This window comes from Lycium ferocissimum, chromosome 4 (genome assembly GCF_029784015.1).
Source record: "Lycium ferocissimum isolate CSIRO_LF1 chromosome 4, AGI_CSIRO_Lferr_CH_V1, whole genome shotgun sequence".
NCBI classification, from domain to species: Eukaryota; Viridiplantae; Streptophyta; class Magnoliopsida; order Solanales; family Solanaceae; genus Lycium; species Lycium ferocissimum.
The window spans coordinates 14497348-14513489 of NC_081345.1; the positions used below are offsets into that span (position 1 = coordinate 14497348).

Here is a 16142-nt window from a genome sequence, read left to right on the forward strand (position 1 = left end):
TGAAAAATATGGACAAGTTGGAGGGTCTATCTATGACTTTGGCCTTTGCAAAAAGGTGTTACGCATAATTCTTCAAGTTATTATTATTATTATTATTATTATTATTATTATTATTATTATTATTATTATTATTATGTGTAAATATTTTATCCAGAAATTAAATTATTTCATGTATCTTTTGTATTATTATAAAGCACAAATATAAATGTTGGTTGACTATTATTAACTTGATGTAACCTTCAAGCATATCTAATTTTTAAGTTTGTGGTGAGTGCAGTAATACATGTGCATATATTGAAATGTCTTCTGTATGGGGCATTTTACCCTCAATTTTTTTTTCCAATGTGAATCTGGATTAGTCGGGCTTCAAAATGACTATCAAACATGGTGTGACGACCAGAAAATAATAATTAATGTGCATATCTATAAAAGACATATTCTACATTCATAATTGTACGTTGCACACACCATTATGTGTTAATTAAATCCATCTATAATTTCAGACATTTTCTACGAGTTGAATTATTGTTGTTAACAAAGCAAGAACTTATCTTTTAAGGTTCGGACAATATCAAACTATATTAAATTTACGGAAAAGGGCCAAAATTACCCTTGAACTTTGAAAAATAGTTCATTCATACCCTTCGTTATACTTTAGGGCCAATTATACCCTTACAGTTATACTATGGGGTCAATTATACCCTTCTACATCTAGCGTTTTGCCCGCGTCGCATCATCTAGCCCTTCAAAATTATTTTACCCTCAAATAATTTTTTACTAAAAAATAACTCAATCCAGACCAATTTTTTTTTTGAAAAATAATACTTGAATTATTTTTATATTTTTTTTGGAAAAATTATCCAGTATTATTTTTTTTGAAAAAAAAATTCGAATTGGATTGAGTTATTTTTTAGTGAGTAAAAATTATTTGAGAGTAAAATAATTTTGAAGAATATGATGTTAACGGCAAATGTTAAGACAGTAGTGATAATTGACCCCATAGTATAGCGTAAGGGTATAATTGGCCTAAAATATAACTTGAGGGTATGGATGAACTATTTTTCAAAGTTCAGGGGTAATTTTGGCCCTTTTCCGTTAAATTTATAATTCGGTTGATAATATTCTTTAAATACTGAACGACTTTTATGTCCTCTACAAGCTAAGTATTTTTTTTTTTAATGATAAATTTCATATTGGATAAAGTTGTAATAGAAAGATTTATACCAAATTTCTAAGATTGAATTCAACTACATCTGAAATTTGAATCCTAAAACTAAATATAATAAACATGTATGTCATCTCATAACTATCACATTACAATATTCGTGACCGTTCTTATTATTAGGATTTTAGCAAGGTTAGGATTTTACTTAATATTCAGAAATTCATATCAACTAAAATTCTGTATTGATTTCATTTTGGATAAACATTGTGCTATTCTTTCAAATAAAAAATTTCACGCTAAATAAATTGTAATATTAGGAGTACTTGACGACTAATGTATAGCTATATAGATTTTGAAGTAATTAAAATTGTGAAAGGACTACTGACGAAACTAATACTAACGGTAAAAGTTATCGAATATTTTAGAATACTAGAGAAAATTAATAGGTTTTAATAACAAGAACTATTTCGACTAGATATGTAGAATATAAATCTATATCTATATATCTATATCTATATATAATATAAAGCTAGGCATAAACAAGATGATGTGACACCTCTCTATGACCTCCATTTATATTTATCTTTTTTCTCAAATTATTGACCATTTTCCTATTTTTAAAATTTATGTGCTATTTTGAAAAGTCCAAAAATTAAAAATCTTAAATGCCATGTTTAAAGGTCATTAAAGCAGAAAAATCACATTGAAAGCCATCTTAACTGCCCATATTAACAGCACCATAACGTTTTCTTCTTTGCTGCCCATCTAAATCTTTACTTCTTCCTTCTCTCTTTTCCCCACTCGCCCTACGTAAATCCGTTTTTCTTGGTTTCAGATTTATTTCTCCTTTTTCATGTTTGCTTCCTGTTTTATTTATCTTTTTGATATGTGGTTTCTATTTTGTCTATCTTTATGTTTAGTATTCCTCTTTTCTACTTTAGTTCTATTCTTCTTTCAAGTTTGTGATTTGCATGTTTTCTTTTATAAATACGGTACCGGGAACAAGTTACAGACAGATTGATAACCATCATTCTTACATCCTTACTATCCAATAAAGATTAAGGTGTGAATTATCTTTTTAATTCACAGTCCTATATCATGTTTTACTTACAACTTTTTGTTTTAGTTGTGTTACATGTTTGTTTTGTGAGAAATTTCTTCACACTATATATGGTTTATGTTGTTTTACTGTTTCTCTTTTTGTTAAGGTGCTAATTATTTAGAAACCATGCAACATGAGGGAAGGCCTTGAAAATAATGTTCATATAAGCCACCTAAATGGGAATACAAGATAATCAACACCAGAAGCAAGGTATGAACTACCACTTTTATTATAATTTTTCAGTCTACTCTCTAATCGTAGTCCTTTCTTAAAAAAGACTATCTAAAGAGGTGACATATTGTTAGTTTAGTAGTTTACTTTTTTTTTTTATTAAACGATTATCTTAAAAGGAAAAAAAAGTCATTTTTAATTATAAAAATAGCTTTTTGTTAGAATAGATATCCATATAAGCAATCTATTAAAAGCATATATATTTCAAAATCTTAAAACTATAATTGACAAACTATAATTGTAATATTCTTTTTTATTTTTGTATAATACTCCCTCTGTTTCAATTTATGTGAACTCATTTCCTTATTAGTCCGTGCAAAAAAGAATGACCTCTTTCTAAATTTGGAAACAATTTATCTTTATGCAATGATTTATAGCCACACAAAATATATGTGACTCATTTAACACCACAAGTTTAAAAGTTTTCTCTACTTTCTTAAACTGCTTGCCCAGTCAAATGGGTTTACATAAATTGAAACAGAGGGAGTAATATTCATTATTATAATATCAACTCCACAAAATAAAAGTTCATAATATATATATATTTTACAAAAATAGCTTAAGATAAATTAGTTACTACAAAAATCGTAACTGTCACCCTCAATGTTAAAAAGCAAGTATCCTACAATTATTAAATTGAAGATTTAATTTTACGTTAGCAATGACAAATCTATATCTATATCTATATATTATTAAAAACAGGATAGTTTTGGGACAAAGAGTAGTTAGATTAGTTATTAATTAGTTAATTTAGTTAGTGTTTTGAATTTAAATTTTAAAATAATTGAAAGTTGCCAAGCGGTAAAGTTAATAAATGCAAAAAAAAAAAAAAATATTAATAGCGCATAAACAATTTGGTTCCACCAAATCGAGACAACAGTGGAACATCCAAACAGTTACTTAGAATTTTACAGTGTTGCATCTCATTTTTATTTGCATCAAAAAAAAAAAAAAAAAAGGAAGAGCACATTTAACGCACAAAGGAAAATTCACGTTTCATCTAACTGCCTCATTTATCATTTATCATCTGTATATCCCGATTCTCCAATTTTTGTTCATGTATGAACTTCCAATGGTTCACAAGAGACTTAATCGACAGAAACTGCCCCATTTACCATCTGTATCCGGCTTCTCAAATTTCCTTTCATGTTTGAACTTTTATATTGTTGCAGCGATTTACGGAGACTTATTCGATAGAAATAGCCTTCAATCTCAAACTAAAAAGAGGTAAACATCTTAATCCCACTGTCTATTCGAAAAAAGAAAAAAAAAAGTAGTACAAACGTTTCCTATAGTAATCGTATGATCTGCTATTTGCTTTCAAGCATAGAGGTTTGTTTTCCTTTGTATATAACATATATGATAAAAGTCCTATTCAAGTAAAGAATTGTCCATTGATTCTAAGCAAATATGTTGTTAAGCTTCTTTATCAACTTCTTATCATAGAACGATATTAGTTCTCCATTTGTTTCTCTGTTTTTCCTTCTTCTATTTCCTGCAACTACTGCAATTTAATTATAAAATAGTGTTTTTCTCAAATTAGCTAATAACTAGTAAAAAATTATCAACTTGCGAGGACTGATAGTTTGACACGAAGATATGTGGGATAGGCAAAGCTGAGTTTTCAAGCTCACGTCGTCATTCCTTCTTTAGAGGTCAGTTTCAAACTCAAATTGTTGCATACGTCTATCCTATTTTCTGAAAAACGAATCTCACCAAGCACCATTATGGGCTATGACGTGAGATGGAGAATGAGATCAACTGACAATTGATATGGTAATTGAGAAACGAATTGGTATATCTTTGAGTGCTCTGCCTTTTCATGTGCAGACTTCTGTAGATTTTTATGTCCCTAAAAGTACTTATGTATTTGCTGAACATATAGTTTGCAATTTGTTAGCATGAAATTGCGGCTAGACCGAGAAGCCTTTTTTGTGACCATGATGACACAACCGTCCTAATCCAGAAACCGGGAATGCAAGTGATGGTCTTCAAAATCTGTGTTATGGTAATTGCTGATTTTTTTTTAATCATTTTCGTAATTCTTGCGTATATTTTGCAGAAAATGAGATCACTAGACAGCCAAATGAGGCATTTGGTGTATCTGATAGACAATGTCATTCTTAATCTTCCACATGGCCAAGAGCAAATGCCATGGTTGATAGACTACACAGGATGGTCTTTAACGAATAATGTTCCCCTCAAATATTATTGGTTAGTGAGGTTTTCATTTGTTTTGCTTGGTTGGTTGAGACAAATCGTTAAAATCAAAACTCCCGATAAAGTGATATATATCTGCAGTATTTAATCCCACTAATTCATGTGTAACAAAAAACAGTCTGCTCACACAGTTAGTTGGATATTCTTTATGTAATTAAAGGTATGTGGTCCTTTAGTTACTCCCTATTTAAGAAGCGTCATGAAGCTTTTGCTCACAATATAATATTGCAGGTGCTAATGTGGTTTTTGAAAAAATGAACGACACTTAGAGCTAGCACTTCGTAGAGTGTCGACAACTTTTCATTCTCTTCTTTTGCCTTGAAGATAAGTAATCTTCAGAATTATTGTCATCATCTTTTGTGTTTCTTTAAAACAATCCACATTCTACACAACTTTTTTACTTTCTCATCATGCCTCTTCTCTTTATCATTAGTATATATCTATGCTTCTAATATGTAACCCACTAATTTTTCATATGAATTGCTAAAAGTTGATATGAAAAATAAGTTCATGCTTCTCCTAAATATTTGTTTCATGTGAAATCTTTGCATATTAATAATACATTTTATATTTTATTGCAGATATCAAATCTCTCAATGTCTTCAGATTCGAGAAAAACGCATAGCAAAGTAAGGAACTACTTCAAGCTCATGCACATAAATGAAGTAAAATACAAAGTCGATACTGTAAGCTAGAAAGAAGTGAAAGGATGTAATTGATTTATGTAATTCATTATTGTTTTTTGAACAAGCCTGCAAAACGGAATTGCATTATTTACATCTACGTGAGTTGTTTTGGAGATTTGCACATATAGTCGTTTCTCATAGCTACGTACTTGATTTTCTTTCTGTTTTATTTTTGGTGTTTCATTATTCAAATATATTTTTCAGAATCTGTTTACATTTCTACCGGCAATTTACGAATCACTTTATTTATTTTTTTACTTGAAGCACACACATTGATATCTTGATTGATATTTTTGGTGGAAGGAATATAGATTTTTCCTTTTACCTTATTTCCGTCAAATTCACCAAATCAAGGTATGCTTATTTATTCGGTCTTTTATTTATTTATATGATTCAAACCTATATAAACGGTAATATTTATTTGATTCTGATATTTTTAAAAATTTGAGCCATAAAAGTTGCTACGTATCTTCTTGAGCATTACTTCTTCTCTTCCAGGTGTATTCTCCACTTTTCAGGTGTTGAATTTGATGCTCAAAATGGTTTCAAAGTTCTTTTGAATATCAATATAATTGGCTTATCTTGATGAAGCACAAGGTACTCTTCCTCTTAATTTGTTTGTGCACTTTTGCTTAAAATTTTGGCACACCAAATTTTTGTTTCTTTTATCAACATGTAAAAAGAGTACTTCTAACATGTTATTCAAATTTCATTTGGTTTATATAGCAGGAACTAAAAGTGATAAATAATAATGAACAAATAGAGTAAATGAATTCTCTCTAGAGTGTACTCTTTTATATACGTAGCCAATGGTTCTTACTCAATCTAAACTTTCCTTCCTCATGGTTACTAGAAAGTGACAAAAATAAAGAAGGAAAAGAAAGATATATGAATTGAAATGAGAGCGCCAACATTCAATTTTATATGGTTGACACTTGGTACTTCTAAAATTGTTTTAAAAATGTACCTATTGCTTGCATGCTTTGATTGGTGTTTTTGTGAAGGCAGAAGAAGGTAAATCATGGAGAAAAAGGAACACCAGTGGTTGAGGTAAGGAGAAAAAGGAACAACAGCATAAACTGAGAATGATTTCAAGCATTCAAAATTCAAATATCTCATTGGTACTCTTCTCTACCCCTCAAGAAGACTTTGCAACTTCTCATATGAAATCCAACTTCAAGAACACTTGGACATGGAATATCACAAGAAGAAACTTGCAACGAGTAGTAGTGCATGACTGAGAGGTGATTCCATCTTATACTAATGAGAAACAATACACACCTTGTAAAGGAAAAGATAAGAAAAGACACGTATTGCTAATTTTTCTATTTTGTCTTCATTAGCATAAAAGTAGTTGTTAGCTTGTGAGATTACAAATTTGATAGTAACTTGTAATTGTTTGGTTAGAAAGAGAATATCTGCAGGAATACAACAATGTATCGGACCTGAATATGCTGGCCCTTTAGGAATTCTTCAAGCTAAAAATAAACATAATATGCTTACGATGGCATAAGCAGAATATGCATACAATTCTAATTTATATTTCTCAATTCTCTAGAATTATCCTTATTTTTTTCTCTAGAATTATCCTTATTTTTGTTATATTTATCCTTATTTGTACTTTACAATGTCATATCTTCTGCGAGAGAATGTTGATGCGATAAATTCTTTGATTGAAAACCATCGAAAAAGAAGAAAGAATTCCACCTTTGTTAATATATTAGGGGTCGGTTCAAATGGTTAATTTTTCTTATTACAATTTGTGCGTGTCATCCTTTGCGCAGGAGCCATGCTAATCTTCTCTGTATCGTTTCAATTAATTTATCGGATGTCCCCGAAGGGACATTTTTTGTTATTACAATTACGCATATACAACTCAACTTATTTGGTTATGTTCAGGACATAGTTTGAAATTGTCATAACTCAATTCATAATTGTCAGGATAATATCAAAAAAATTGTTACTATTTTTAGTTAGTGAATTGTAATACAAAAAAGTATTTGCATCGATAATAGGAGATGAATATACATGACTTTTCAAATTTTGGGAAAAAAAAGTTTTTAAAAATGTAGTATAAGTGCTATATACATGATGATTTTGTGGACATAAGGTACATTTACTAGGAATCTTTTTTCAATAGTGTATGCATTTTGCTACTAATAAAAGAATTTGAATTTGTGTCGGAGATAGATATTCTTTTAAATATAAATATTTTCTTCGTAGATATATTTAAAGATAAAATATTTCAATTTTATTATCCTGATAGTATCTCCAACATAATTTGTAGATCTTTTTCCAAAGAAATTGAAACCGTGTGGTTTGAGTGAACCCTGTATAGTGGCACATACTTTCAGCTGACCATCTTTGTTTGGATGTTTCTTTACAATATAGATTTTATGTGTAAAATAGTACTTTTCCTCGATCTAAAACTTAAGATTGATTGTGTTAATGCAGGTTTACATTGCATATGATGCAAGTCGCTTTTACGGGAGCTAATGGCTATGGCTATAGCTTCAAGAATGCTTACAATTAAATATGTTAAAGAAGTCAAAGATGAAAAGAAGAAATGAGCATAATCAAAGGCCATACATCATGAAAAAGATGCGTACTTTGACCAAGGATTGCAGTAAGGTGGATTTTTTTCCCCTCTGAAACGATAAATACACCCATTATATCCACCTAATAGCTTAATGTTAGAAATTACCAGAAGTACCACCATTAGATTAGAAAAAAGTTCACGGCTTCTAAAACAACAAATAGTAGTGGATTGCAACATCTACTCCCATGATGCTAATTTTGGTACCCACGGAATGCACGGCATTATCAAATTATATATTAATTCAGTCAACTTATGTTTTCGCTTTTTACAAGGAAGTTTCTATTAGGAAGCTTATCATGTATTAGCTAACTTTCTCTTTTATTTCCTTTAGCCTGATGCTTCTATATTGCATTATTGAATTAGTAAAAATGGGTCATTATAAGAGTGTTTCGAAAGCACTGCAGTTATCATCTTTTGTATTTTAACAAGTTTTCTTAAATAATTAAAAGGTTAGATTTACTAAGATCACTTTACTTAAGCTACTTGGTCAGTAAGTAATGGATTAAATATCACAGTAAAAATTACAGATGTATCTAGCTTCCTCAAGCTACTATAAAAATTTCTTTCTAAGTTGTATTGTTCAGAGTAACGCTTTGCACGATGCCATAAAGAAGATTTCAGAAATTAATACAAGAAGTTGGATCATAAATTTATTTGATTGGATAGTACAACATTGACGGTTGTAAGTGCATGATGCTTGTGTCTTTGTGCGTTCTCCTTATTCAAGTGAGTTACCATTACTTTGACATCAAATTTTGATGCTAAAATGTAATTCACCCATGAAAATTATTATGCTTTAATAAAGTTCTTTAGTCACATTTTTGTTACAATTAATTATGATATACCTAAATATATATTGTTTAAGATAGTACGCTTATGTTCAGTTAGCACTATTGAAGATGATCAGAACTTAAAGATAAGATTGTTACAATTATGTCTTTACGCTCTTTTTTTCTTTGAAACAATCTGCGCATCGCGCGGGTACGTATACTAGTTGAGCTAAAAACCAAGGGTCATGTCCTTTTTTTTTTTTCTCAATTACTCTCGCTCTCTTCCTCTTCTTTCCCCCTTACTTTCTTTTACTCAACGTATAATAATCAACGTGGTATAATTTTGAATGCAATTCCTTAATCATGATTTATATAAGTTGAGTTAGAAATTTATACTACATTGATTATTATATATTTGCGGTCCTTGTGGTGTTGCTTCTTTTAGTTACTTCCCTCATTTCTAATTCTTTAATTTTTTACCTAGCTACTTTTCTTTCTTTTTCTTTCATTTTTCGTGTACTTTTTTCTTTCTTACTGTCTTTTTTCTTGGATATGTTATTTTTATTTCTTTTTAATGATTCTAATGTGAAAATTTATTCAAGTAAGTGAACGCTAAGTGAATGGAAAGATATTTCTGAACTGATCATGATACTTCAAAATGAGAAAACCCAAAGAAAAGCTTAAATAGGAAAAGGAATTAAGAAAATAAATGGAAAAATTAGAGAAGAAATATACATTCTACTCCTTGATTTTGTGGATTTCATGTAGATGGATTCAACTTTGCTCTTTTTAAATTTCATTCTTCTTTATTTTTTAGTTTTTCATTAGATTTTAATTTAAGTTAGAAAAATATTATGAAAGCACAAAAAATTAATTAATGAAGGAAAACTTTCATGCCTGTATACATTTGCCAAATGTACATAGTGAAAATTCCATGTCTTTAGATTTATACACTTATGCGTATAAAGAGATAAAAATTTCTTGATAGTTTTCTTTCTTTACATGCTTATTAAAGAAGAAAAAAAGATAGTGTCATCGATATTATTCTGTTAGAATTTGAAGATCGAAAATAACTTTTTGGACTTCCAGTTTATAAATATTTTCAGATTTACTATTTTAAACTTCAATATAATGACATGTTTTAAAATATTTTGATATTTAACTATTTTAAATTTTGATGACATGTTTTCTTAAGGCGCGAAGCGCGGCCAAATTAACTAGTTATGTTAAATATATACCCGCTCCTTCCCAAGTTATAAGTTGTTACTTTCATTTGGACAAAGTTTGAGTTTTGTTTTGTTTGAATTTGAGTAAATAATGACTATATTATTTAGCAAGATTTTAAAAACCCCATCTTGAATTTGAGATATAGATCACTATTATTGGCAATACAATAATATTAGTCTGTAAATGGAACTTGGTCAATGTAAATTTTATGTGATAGGTGAATTAAACTTTGATTTGGTTTAAATTTATTGAATTCATGAGTAACTAACATATTTGTTCCTTCTCTTTCTTTTTGGATATTCGCAAATAATAATTTTTTTTCAGTTAGTTTTTATTTTAATTTCTCAACTTCTATTACAATATTCAAGTTGCAAAATTGAATTAACTACAAGAAAATGACAAATTTGTGATGGACAAATCCGTCACAAATCCATCACAAATCATTGATTGTGACGGATTTGTGCCAAAAAATGGGACGTCCCAAAACCTCTAGTCATAAACTCACTGTGACAGATTAAAGTTCCGTCACAATTTTTTGTGACAGCATTGTGACAGACCTATCCGTGACAATATAGAGCCTTGTATTTGGCTAAAATCCGTCACAAAATAGAGACAGATTTTTGACGGATTGTTCCGTGACAAAATAGTGACAGAATTGTTTCCGTGATAAACTTTTAAATTTAGTCACCGCATTTGTGACGGAATATTTTGTCACAAATTAATTGTGACACAATATTTTGTCACAAATTTACTCTGGCAGCCATATTAGTGACAGATTTAGGATAAATTATGACAAACTAAATCCGTCACAAATTTAATTTAAACTTTTAGATTTAATTAATAATAACTACACAATATTTGTGAGTTTTATAATATTGTTCAATATATATAGTAAATTCGCTAAAAGCATAAAATTTAATCACCAAAACATAATATTAAATTAATAATACAAAAGCATGAAGGTAAAATATGCTAAAACCCAACTTCAATAAGCAAAAGTCTACAAATATTTAAAAACTTACGAAGCATCCAATTGCGAAAGTCTAACAACACTAAAAACAACACTTAGAATCCAAGTAACTAAAGTCCGAAAATGTTAAAACACTTAAGCATTTGGTAAGTCTAACAACATTAAAAACAACCACTTAAAGAATCCAAGTAATTAAAGTATGAAAATGTTAAACACTTCAGCATTTGAAGAGCAGGATCACCAGATCATGAGCGAGAAGATAACGCCATCTCGCTCATCATACGGGTCCATCGCTCCTCCATAGACTTAAACCGATCATCACTTTGTTGCCTCAAAAGCAAGACCTCCCGCGCTACGCGTTGTTGCACCTCCGCCTCTACACGCTCTTGAAGAATCCTCTCTTGATTTTCTCTCATACGCAACATCTCTTCCTCAAGCAGTTTGATGCGCTCTTGAGCAATACGATCGATCACCGCGAGATAAATTGCGTGAAGTGGCGGAATTTTGGTCTTCGTACATAGTCAAACCTTGAGATCCCAATCCATACACACGTCGTTTTTCTCTCCACCCACGACATCCAAGTATAGGCGATTTACATCGAGTTCTAGCACTGCTAACACCATATCCGATGAGCTCGAAATAGCAGCAGCCACCACAGCCTCCATTTTATCCTGAAAATCCCCAAATAATCAGTCACTAGAGACCCAAGCTTTCCACAAATATATACAGTTAATACAGCTCGCTCGTAACAAAGATAAATCCTTAATCAGCAACTAAAGATTATATTCCTGCTCAATTTATGAAAGATACAACCTCCACAATGCCGGAAAACAAAAGCCTTCAACAGGTAATTACTATTTACAAATTAAACGCATTGCAATTCTCATTATCAATCAACACAACCAAAAACAAATAAAGCCTCAGTCCCAAACAAGTTGGGGTCGGTTAATGTTTTTCATTAAACATTACCTCGTAATTTCCTAACCCAAGTGAGTTTTGAACTACCACCAGCAAGAAATTGAAATACATGGGATCTAAACCTAGATAAAAATTTAAAAACTCAATTCCATTTCTTTTCAAACAAACCCCATATTTGAACATCTAAGACAATGCATAATAATCTGCTAATGATCAACTTCTAAATACTACTTTAATCAAACAGTAACATGCATTTACCAGCTGCAGACCTTGGCAGAATGAAATGAAACAACACAACCAACAAATACCGTAGAAGAAGATCAAGACTTGCATGAGCTTGCATTTTTCTGATATACACCTCACTAAGAGGGAACTCTAGAGCATAGCTAATGACTTAAAGCAGTAGATAAATGTAACCTGGCTGTAAGAGATTACAAGGAACTAAAAAACTATTCTAATGGATCATGAAGTATAGAAAGAACATTTTTATATGATATAACTAAATCAGCTCATTACAAAGAAGCGAAATATCTCTTTATATAGGTAAAGGCTCCAGACTTCAAACGACTTTACAAACTAAAGTTAATTTAAAAATGGATCTTATCTTTCACCAGTGAATCAAAGCGACTTAAAGGAGAGACCTAAATGCATACACTATATTGGAGGTGGATATCTCACAATACAAAGACTTCCAGTTACCAGGTTTTGACTTTTCAGGTAGATACCAACTCAATCAACATTGAAGGGAGATGAATTATAGGAAAGTCATTTCATGAAATCCTAACATCTTAAATCCACACTAAGGCTCAAACTAGCCTAAAATAGTCTAGGACATACGAGTACTTTATATGATGACACCAGCTTAAAACCAACATATCCAGTGTGTAAACCAAAGGATAATCTTCTAGAAAGAGTCTTAACATAAACTCAACACCGAGTAGGTATAAAAAGCTGTTGCCATCAGGGAAAGGCACACCCACCACCCTTAACGTACTGCTCTATTTAGTAGATGCGCCAATAGATGTAGATGGATTAAAGATGCTTGGAAAAGATAATAATTGCATTTTCTTATACCTCAACCCACTTGGAAGAGATCTATTAGATTTTTCTAGCTACTAGACTACTGCCATACCATACAAACATTTCATTAAACTTAAAATTTCTTAAGATTTTTCCATCTAATGTAGAATTTCATACCATACCATATAACATTTCCCTAGCTAAAGAAAGGGTTCAGAGAGCACGATGGATATTACTGCATTAACTCTAAGACTTTCAAAACAATAACATAAATAGATTTGCTCGAAGTAATACTATTGTGTTCTTAAAGCAACGATAATTGTATCTTCTATCACAGGATAAACTCGAAATAACAAACTGATTCTCCAGCAAACAATAACTAGCAAGAGAAGTCATATATTATAGTAGGTTGAAGTATAAGCAAATGCAAATGCAATAGATATAGATTTAGTAATCTCTCTAACAAACAACTCTGAAAATAAAGTATTACAAAGAAACTTACATTAATGCTCTTAGACTTGGTGTCAACAAAGCTGCCATCCTTTCTTTTGTGCAGCTTTTGAAATACATCCCATGAATTTGCTGGACGACGTAGTTCTAGTATTAAAAATAAAGTTTAATTTTGAAGTAGAAATAAGGTTAGAGAATTACTCTATTAACATGTTAAATTCGATACCAATTTTATAGTATGCTCCACTGTTGACCTAGAACCACCAGTATGCTTGCTTGGACCGGTGCCTGGACCACCAGCTTCACTGTATCGATTCTGAGTGGCGATACGAGATTTGTCCAGCCACTTCTCCGATGCCCAATATATCTTCCAGCTATCCCATACATCTTGTGGAACAAAAGTAGGCCTGGGACCTTTTCGCCAAAGGTACAGTTTCTTAGAGTATAAGATGGATGCCACTTTACCCCAGGTGTGTTCCATTATGACATTCTCGGAAGGGTTCCACTGATATAATTTCTGGAAAAAAAATTGATTAGTTACATAAACACATATGGACATGCCAAAAAATTAGTTATAAGTTTTTAAAAATAAAGCAAGACTTACCATAAATTCATGCCAATAGAATTTACGAGTGGATGGACTGACATCCTTCCATGAGTAACCAGTAGCATCTTGTCGTTCCTTGAATGTTTCTGTGATGGTCTTCGAGTTAGAATGACCATTAGGAACGAACCTAAAACAAAATAGAAAATAAATAAATAACACATTTCATGATATTTATATTTTTAAAAGTTAAACCATTTATACAGAAATATATTTTCTTACCTTTCCCCCACAACTGATATGACCAACCGACTAGATCTCGATGAGCCGGTAGTAGACCCAATAGAGACATCTGAAGTACTAGAAGTACAAGGAACTGATGGTGGCAAATCACTCATATTCTTAAATGCCAGTTACCTATGTCTTGCACAACTTTGAGTAAAAACAAAATAGGTCATTAAATATAATTCGAAACATAATAAAGCTTAACAATTGCAACAAATTAGTTCTGAAAAATAAAGCAACGAGATCTCAAATTATATTAGTCCATTTCTACGGTAATAATAGCTTAACTTACGACCAAACTCATGAAACAGTAGATTCAACACTAGATTCATCAAAAAACACAAACTATTAAAACTTCATGTGACATTAATTTATTCACTTTCTTCTTCCCCTTCCTCATCATCCTCATCCTCATCATTATCCTCATCTTCCTCGTCGTCGTCATCCTCCTCCTCCTCCTCTTCCTCCTCCTCCTCCTCCATGTCAATGAGCACACCATTTGGACTATTTAGCGTATGAGGTGTCTCGTCTACATTAATATCAATTTCATGCACTTGACTATCATCCTCTTGAAAAGCTGGATCATTCAGTGTATGAGGTTGTTTTGCTGTGTTTGGAACTTCTACAACATAGCGTGCCTTTATCTTGCAAACAACTAACCATTCATTCACTGTCCTCTTCAGAGTAGGATAGGTTTCAAGATACACTTGAGTAGCTTGCACAGCCATAATAAATGGTTCATATTTGTTAAAGGTCCTTCTTCTGTTAACTTCAACAAGGTTATCTTTTGTGGATGTACTGTGTGTGTGTGTGTGTGTGTGTGTGTGTGTGGATCAAACCAAGAACATTTAAATAACACGGTTCGCTTAAATGGTAATGCATGATATTCTAACTGCAAAATCTCTATCAACCGACCATAGTAATCGATATCGTTTGCACTGTGGCTAGAGCCTTTGATGCATACACCACTATTCATTGTAGCTTTACTTGAACCGTGTTCTTCAGTGTGAAATCTGTAACCATTTACGACATATCCATTAAAGGGTTGAACTTTATGCAAAGGCCCTTCTGCAAGATCCTTCATGATTTGATTGCTAATCTCGGATGAAGGATCACGTGCCTATTGACATTATAAGTAATAAAGCATGCATTACGATTATATTTTATGAACAAAAAAAAATTATTTAGATATATTAATACTTACGTATTTCTCAAACCGGGATGCAAACTCTGTTTCAAGTTTAGCATCAATCTCGCTATCTTCAATATATGGTTGAATTTGTCTCAAGGTATCTTCATAAATTCTGAGGAAAGAAAGCTAAGTTAGTTTAACAATATCAAATTTAAATGATATTGATATTTGAATCATAATTAACTTACTTTATATATGGTTTTACTTCATCACAATTCAACAGAATATATGTGCGAGCTGCATGATATTCTTTATCATCTAACCTCCTTTTTTTCTTCTTACAAAAGCCCTTACCAGCATGCTTGAAAACAGAAAGCATTCCGGGATGGTCCTCTCCAACCCCACCATCATCTGAATTTCGTGGCACTTTCCTATGCCTTGTCGAAATGTGTGACTTAAAGTAGTGCGCACAAAACGATGATGCTTCTTCAACCAAATATGCATTGCATATAGAACCTTCAACTCTATTCTTATTTTTGGCATTATTTTTCAACCTACGAAGATACCTGCAAACAGTAAAGTAAGTATGTCAATATGGTATCATTGATACATTACATATTTTATGCATTAATCGAAGTACACGATGTGTTAAATTTATTTGCAAAGTGTATGATGCAGTGTCCGCATTTTGGACTAAACTCAGTAGGATTGAAACACTATGATCCATAATGACTTTTAGGACAAGTCTTCCTATATAGTTACTATGCAAATTCACTTTAAATTATTATCTAATTATAATTCTGATATTTTACAAAGGGGTCTT

At 31.3% G+C, this 16142-nt stretch overlaps 1 long non-coding RNA gene and 1 pseudogene across 14 annotated transcripts; one reads left to right on the forward strand and one right to left on the reverse strand.

The window, feature by feature from the left end:
- The first annotated feature begins 3471 nt into the window (after window positions 1–3471).
- LOC132051592 (uncharacterized) lies at window positions 3472–8672 on the forward strand. 14 transcript variants are annotated; one of them, XR_009413775.1, is made up of 7 exons: window positions 3472–3725; window positions 4084–4712; window positions 4837–4878; window positions 4950–5347; window positions 5903–6001; window positions 6409–6525; window positions 7859–8672. It is a non-coding gene; the product is annotated as an uncharacterized LOC132051592 (long non-coding RNA). The 14 variants fall into 14 exon arrangements; XR_009413773.1 differs by having other exon boundaries at window positions 4084–4274; window positions 4399–4479; window positions 4561–5347; window positions 7859–8670; XR_009413766.1 differs by having other exon boundaries at window positions 4084–4878; window positions 7859–8671.
- On the reverse strand, window positions 7139–7248 carry LOC132054980 (U6 spliceosomal RNA; annotated as a pseudogene).
- Window positions 8673–16142: the final 7470 nt, after the last annotated feature.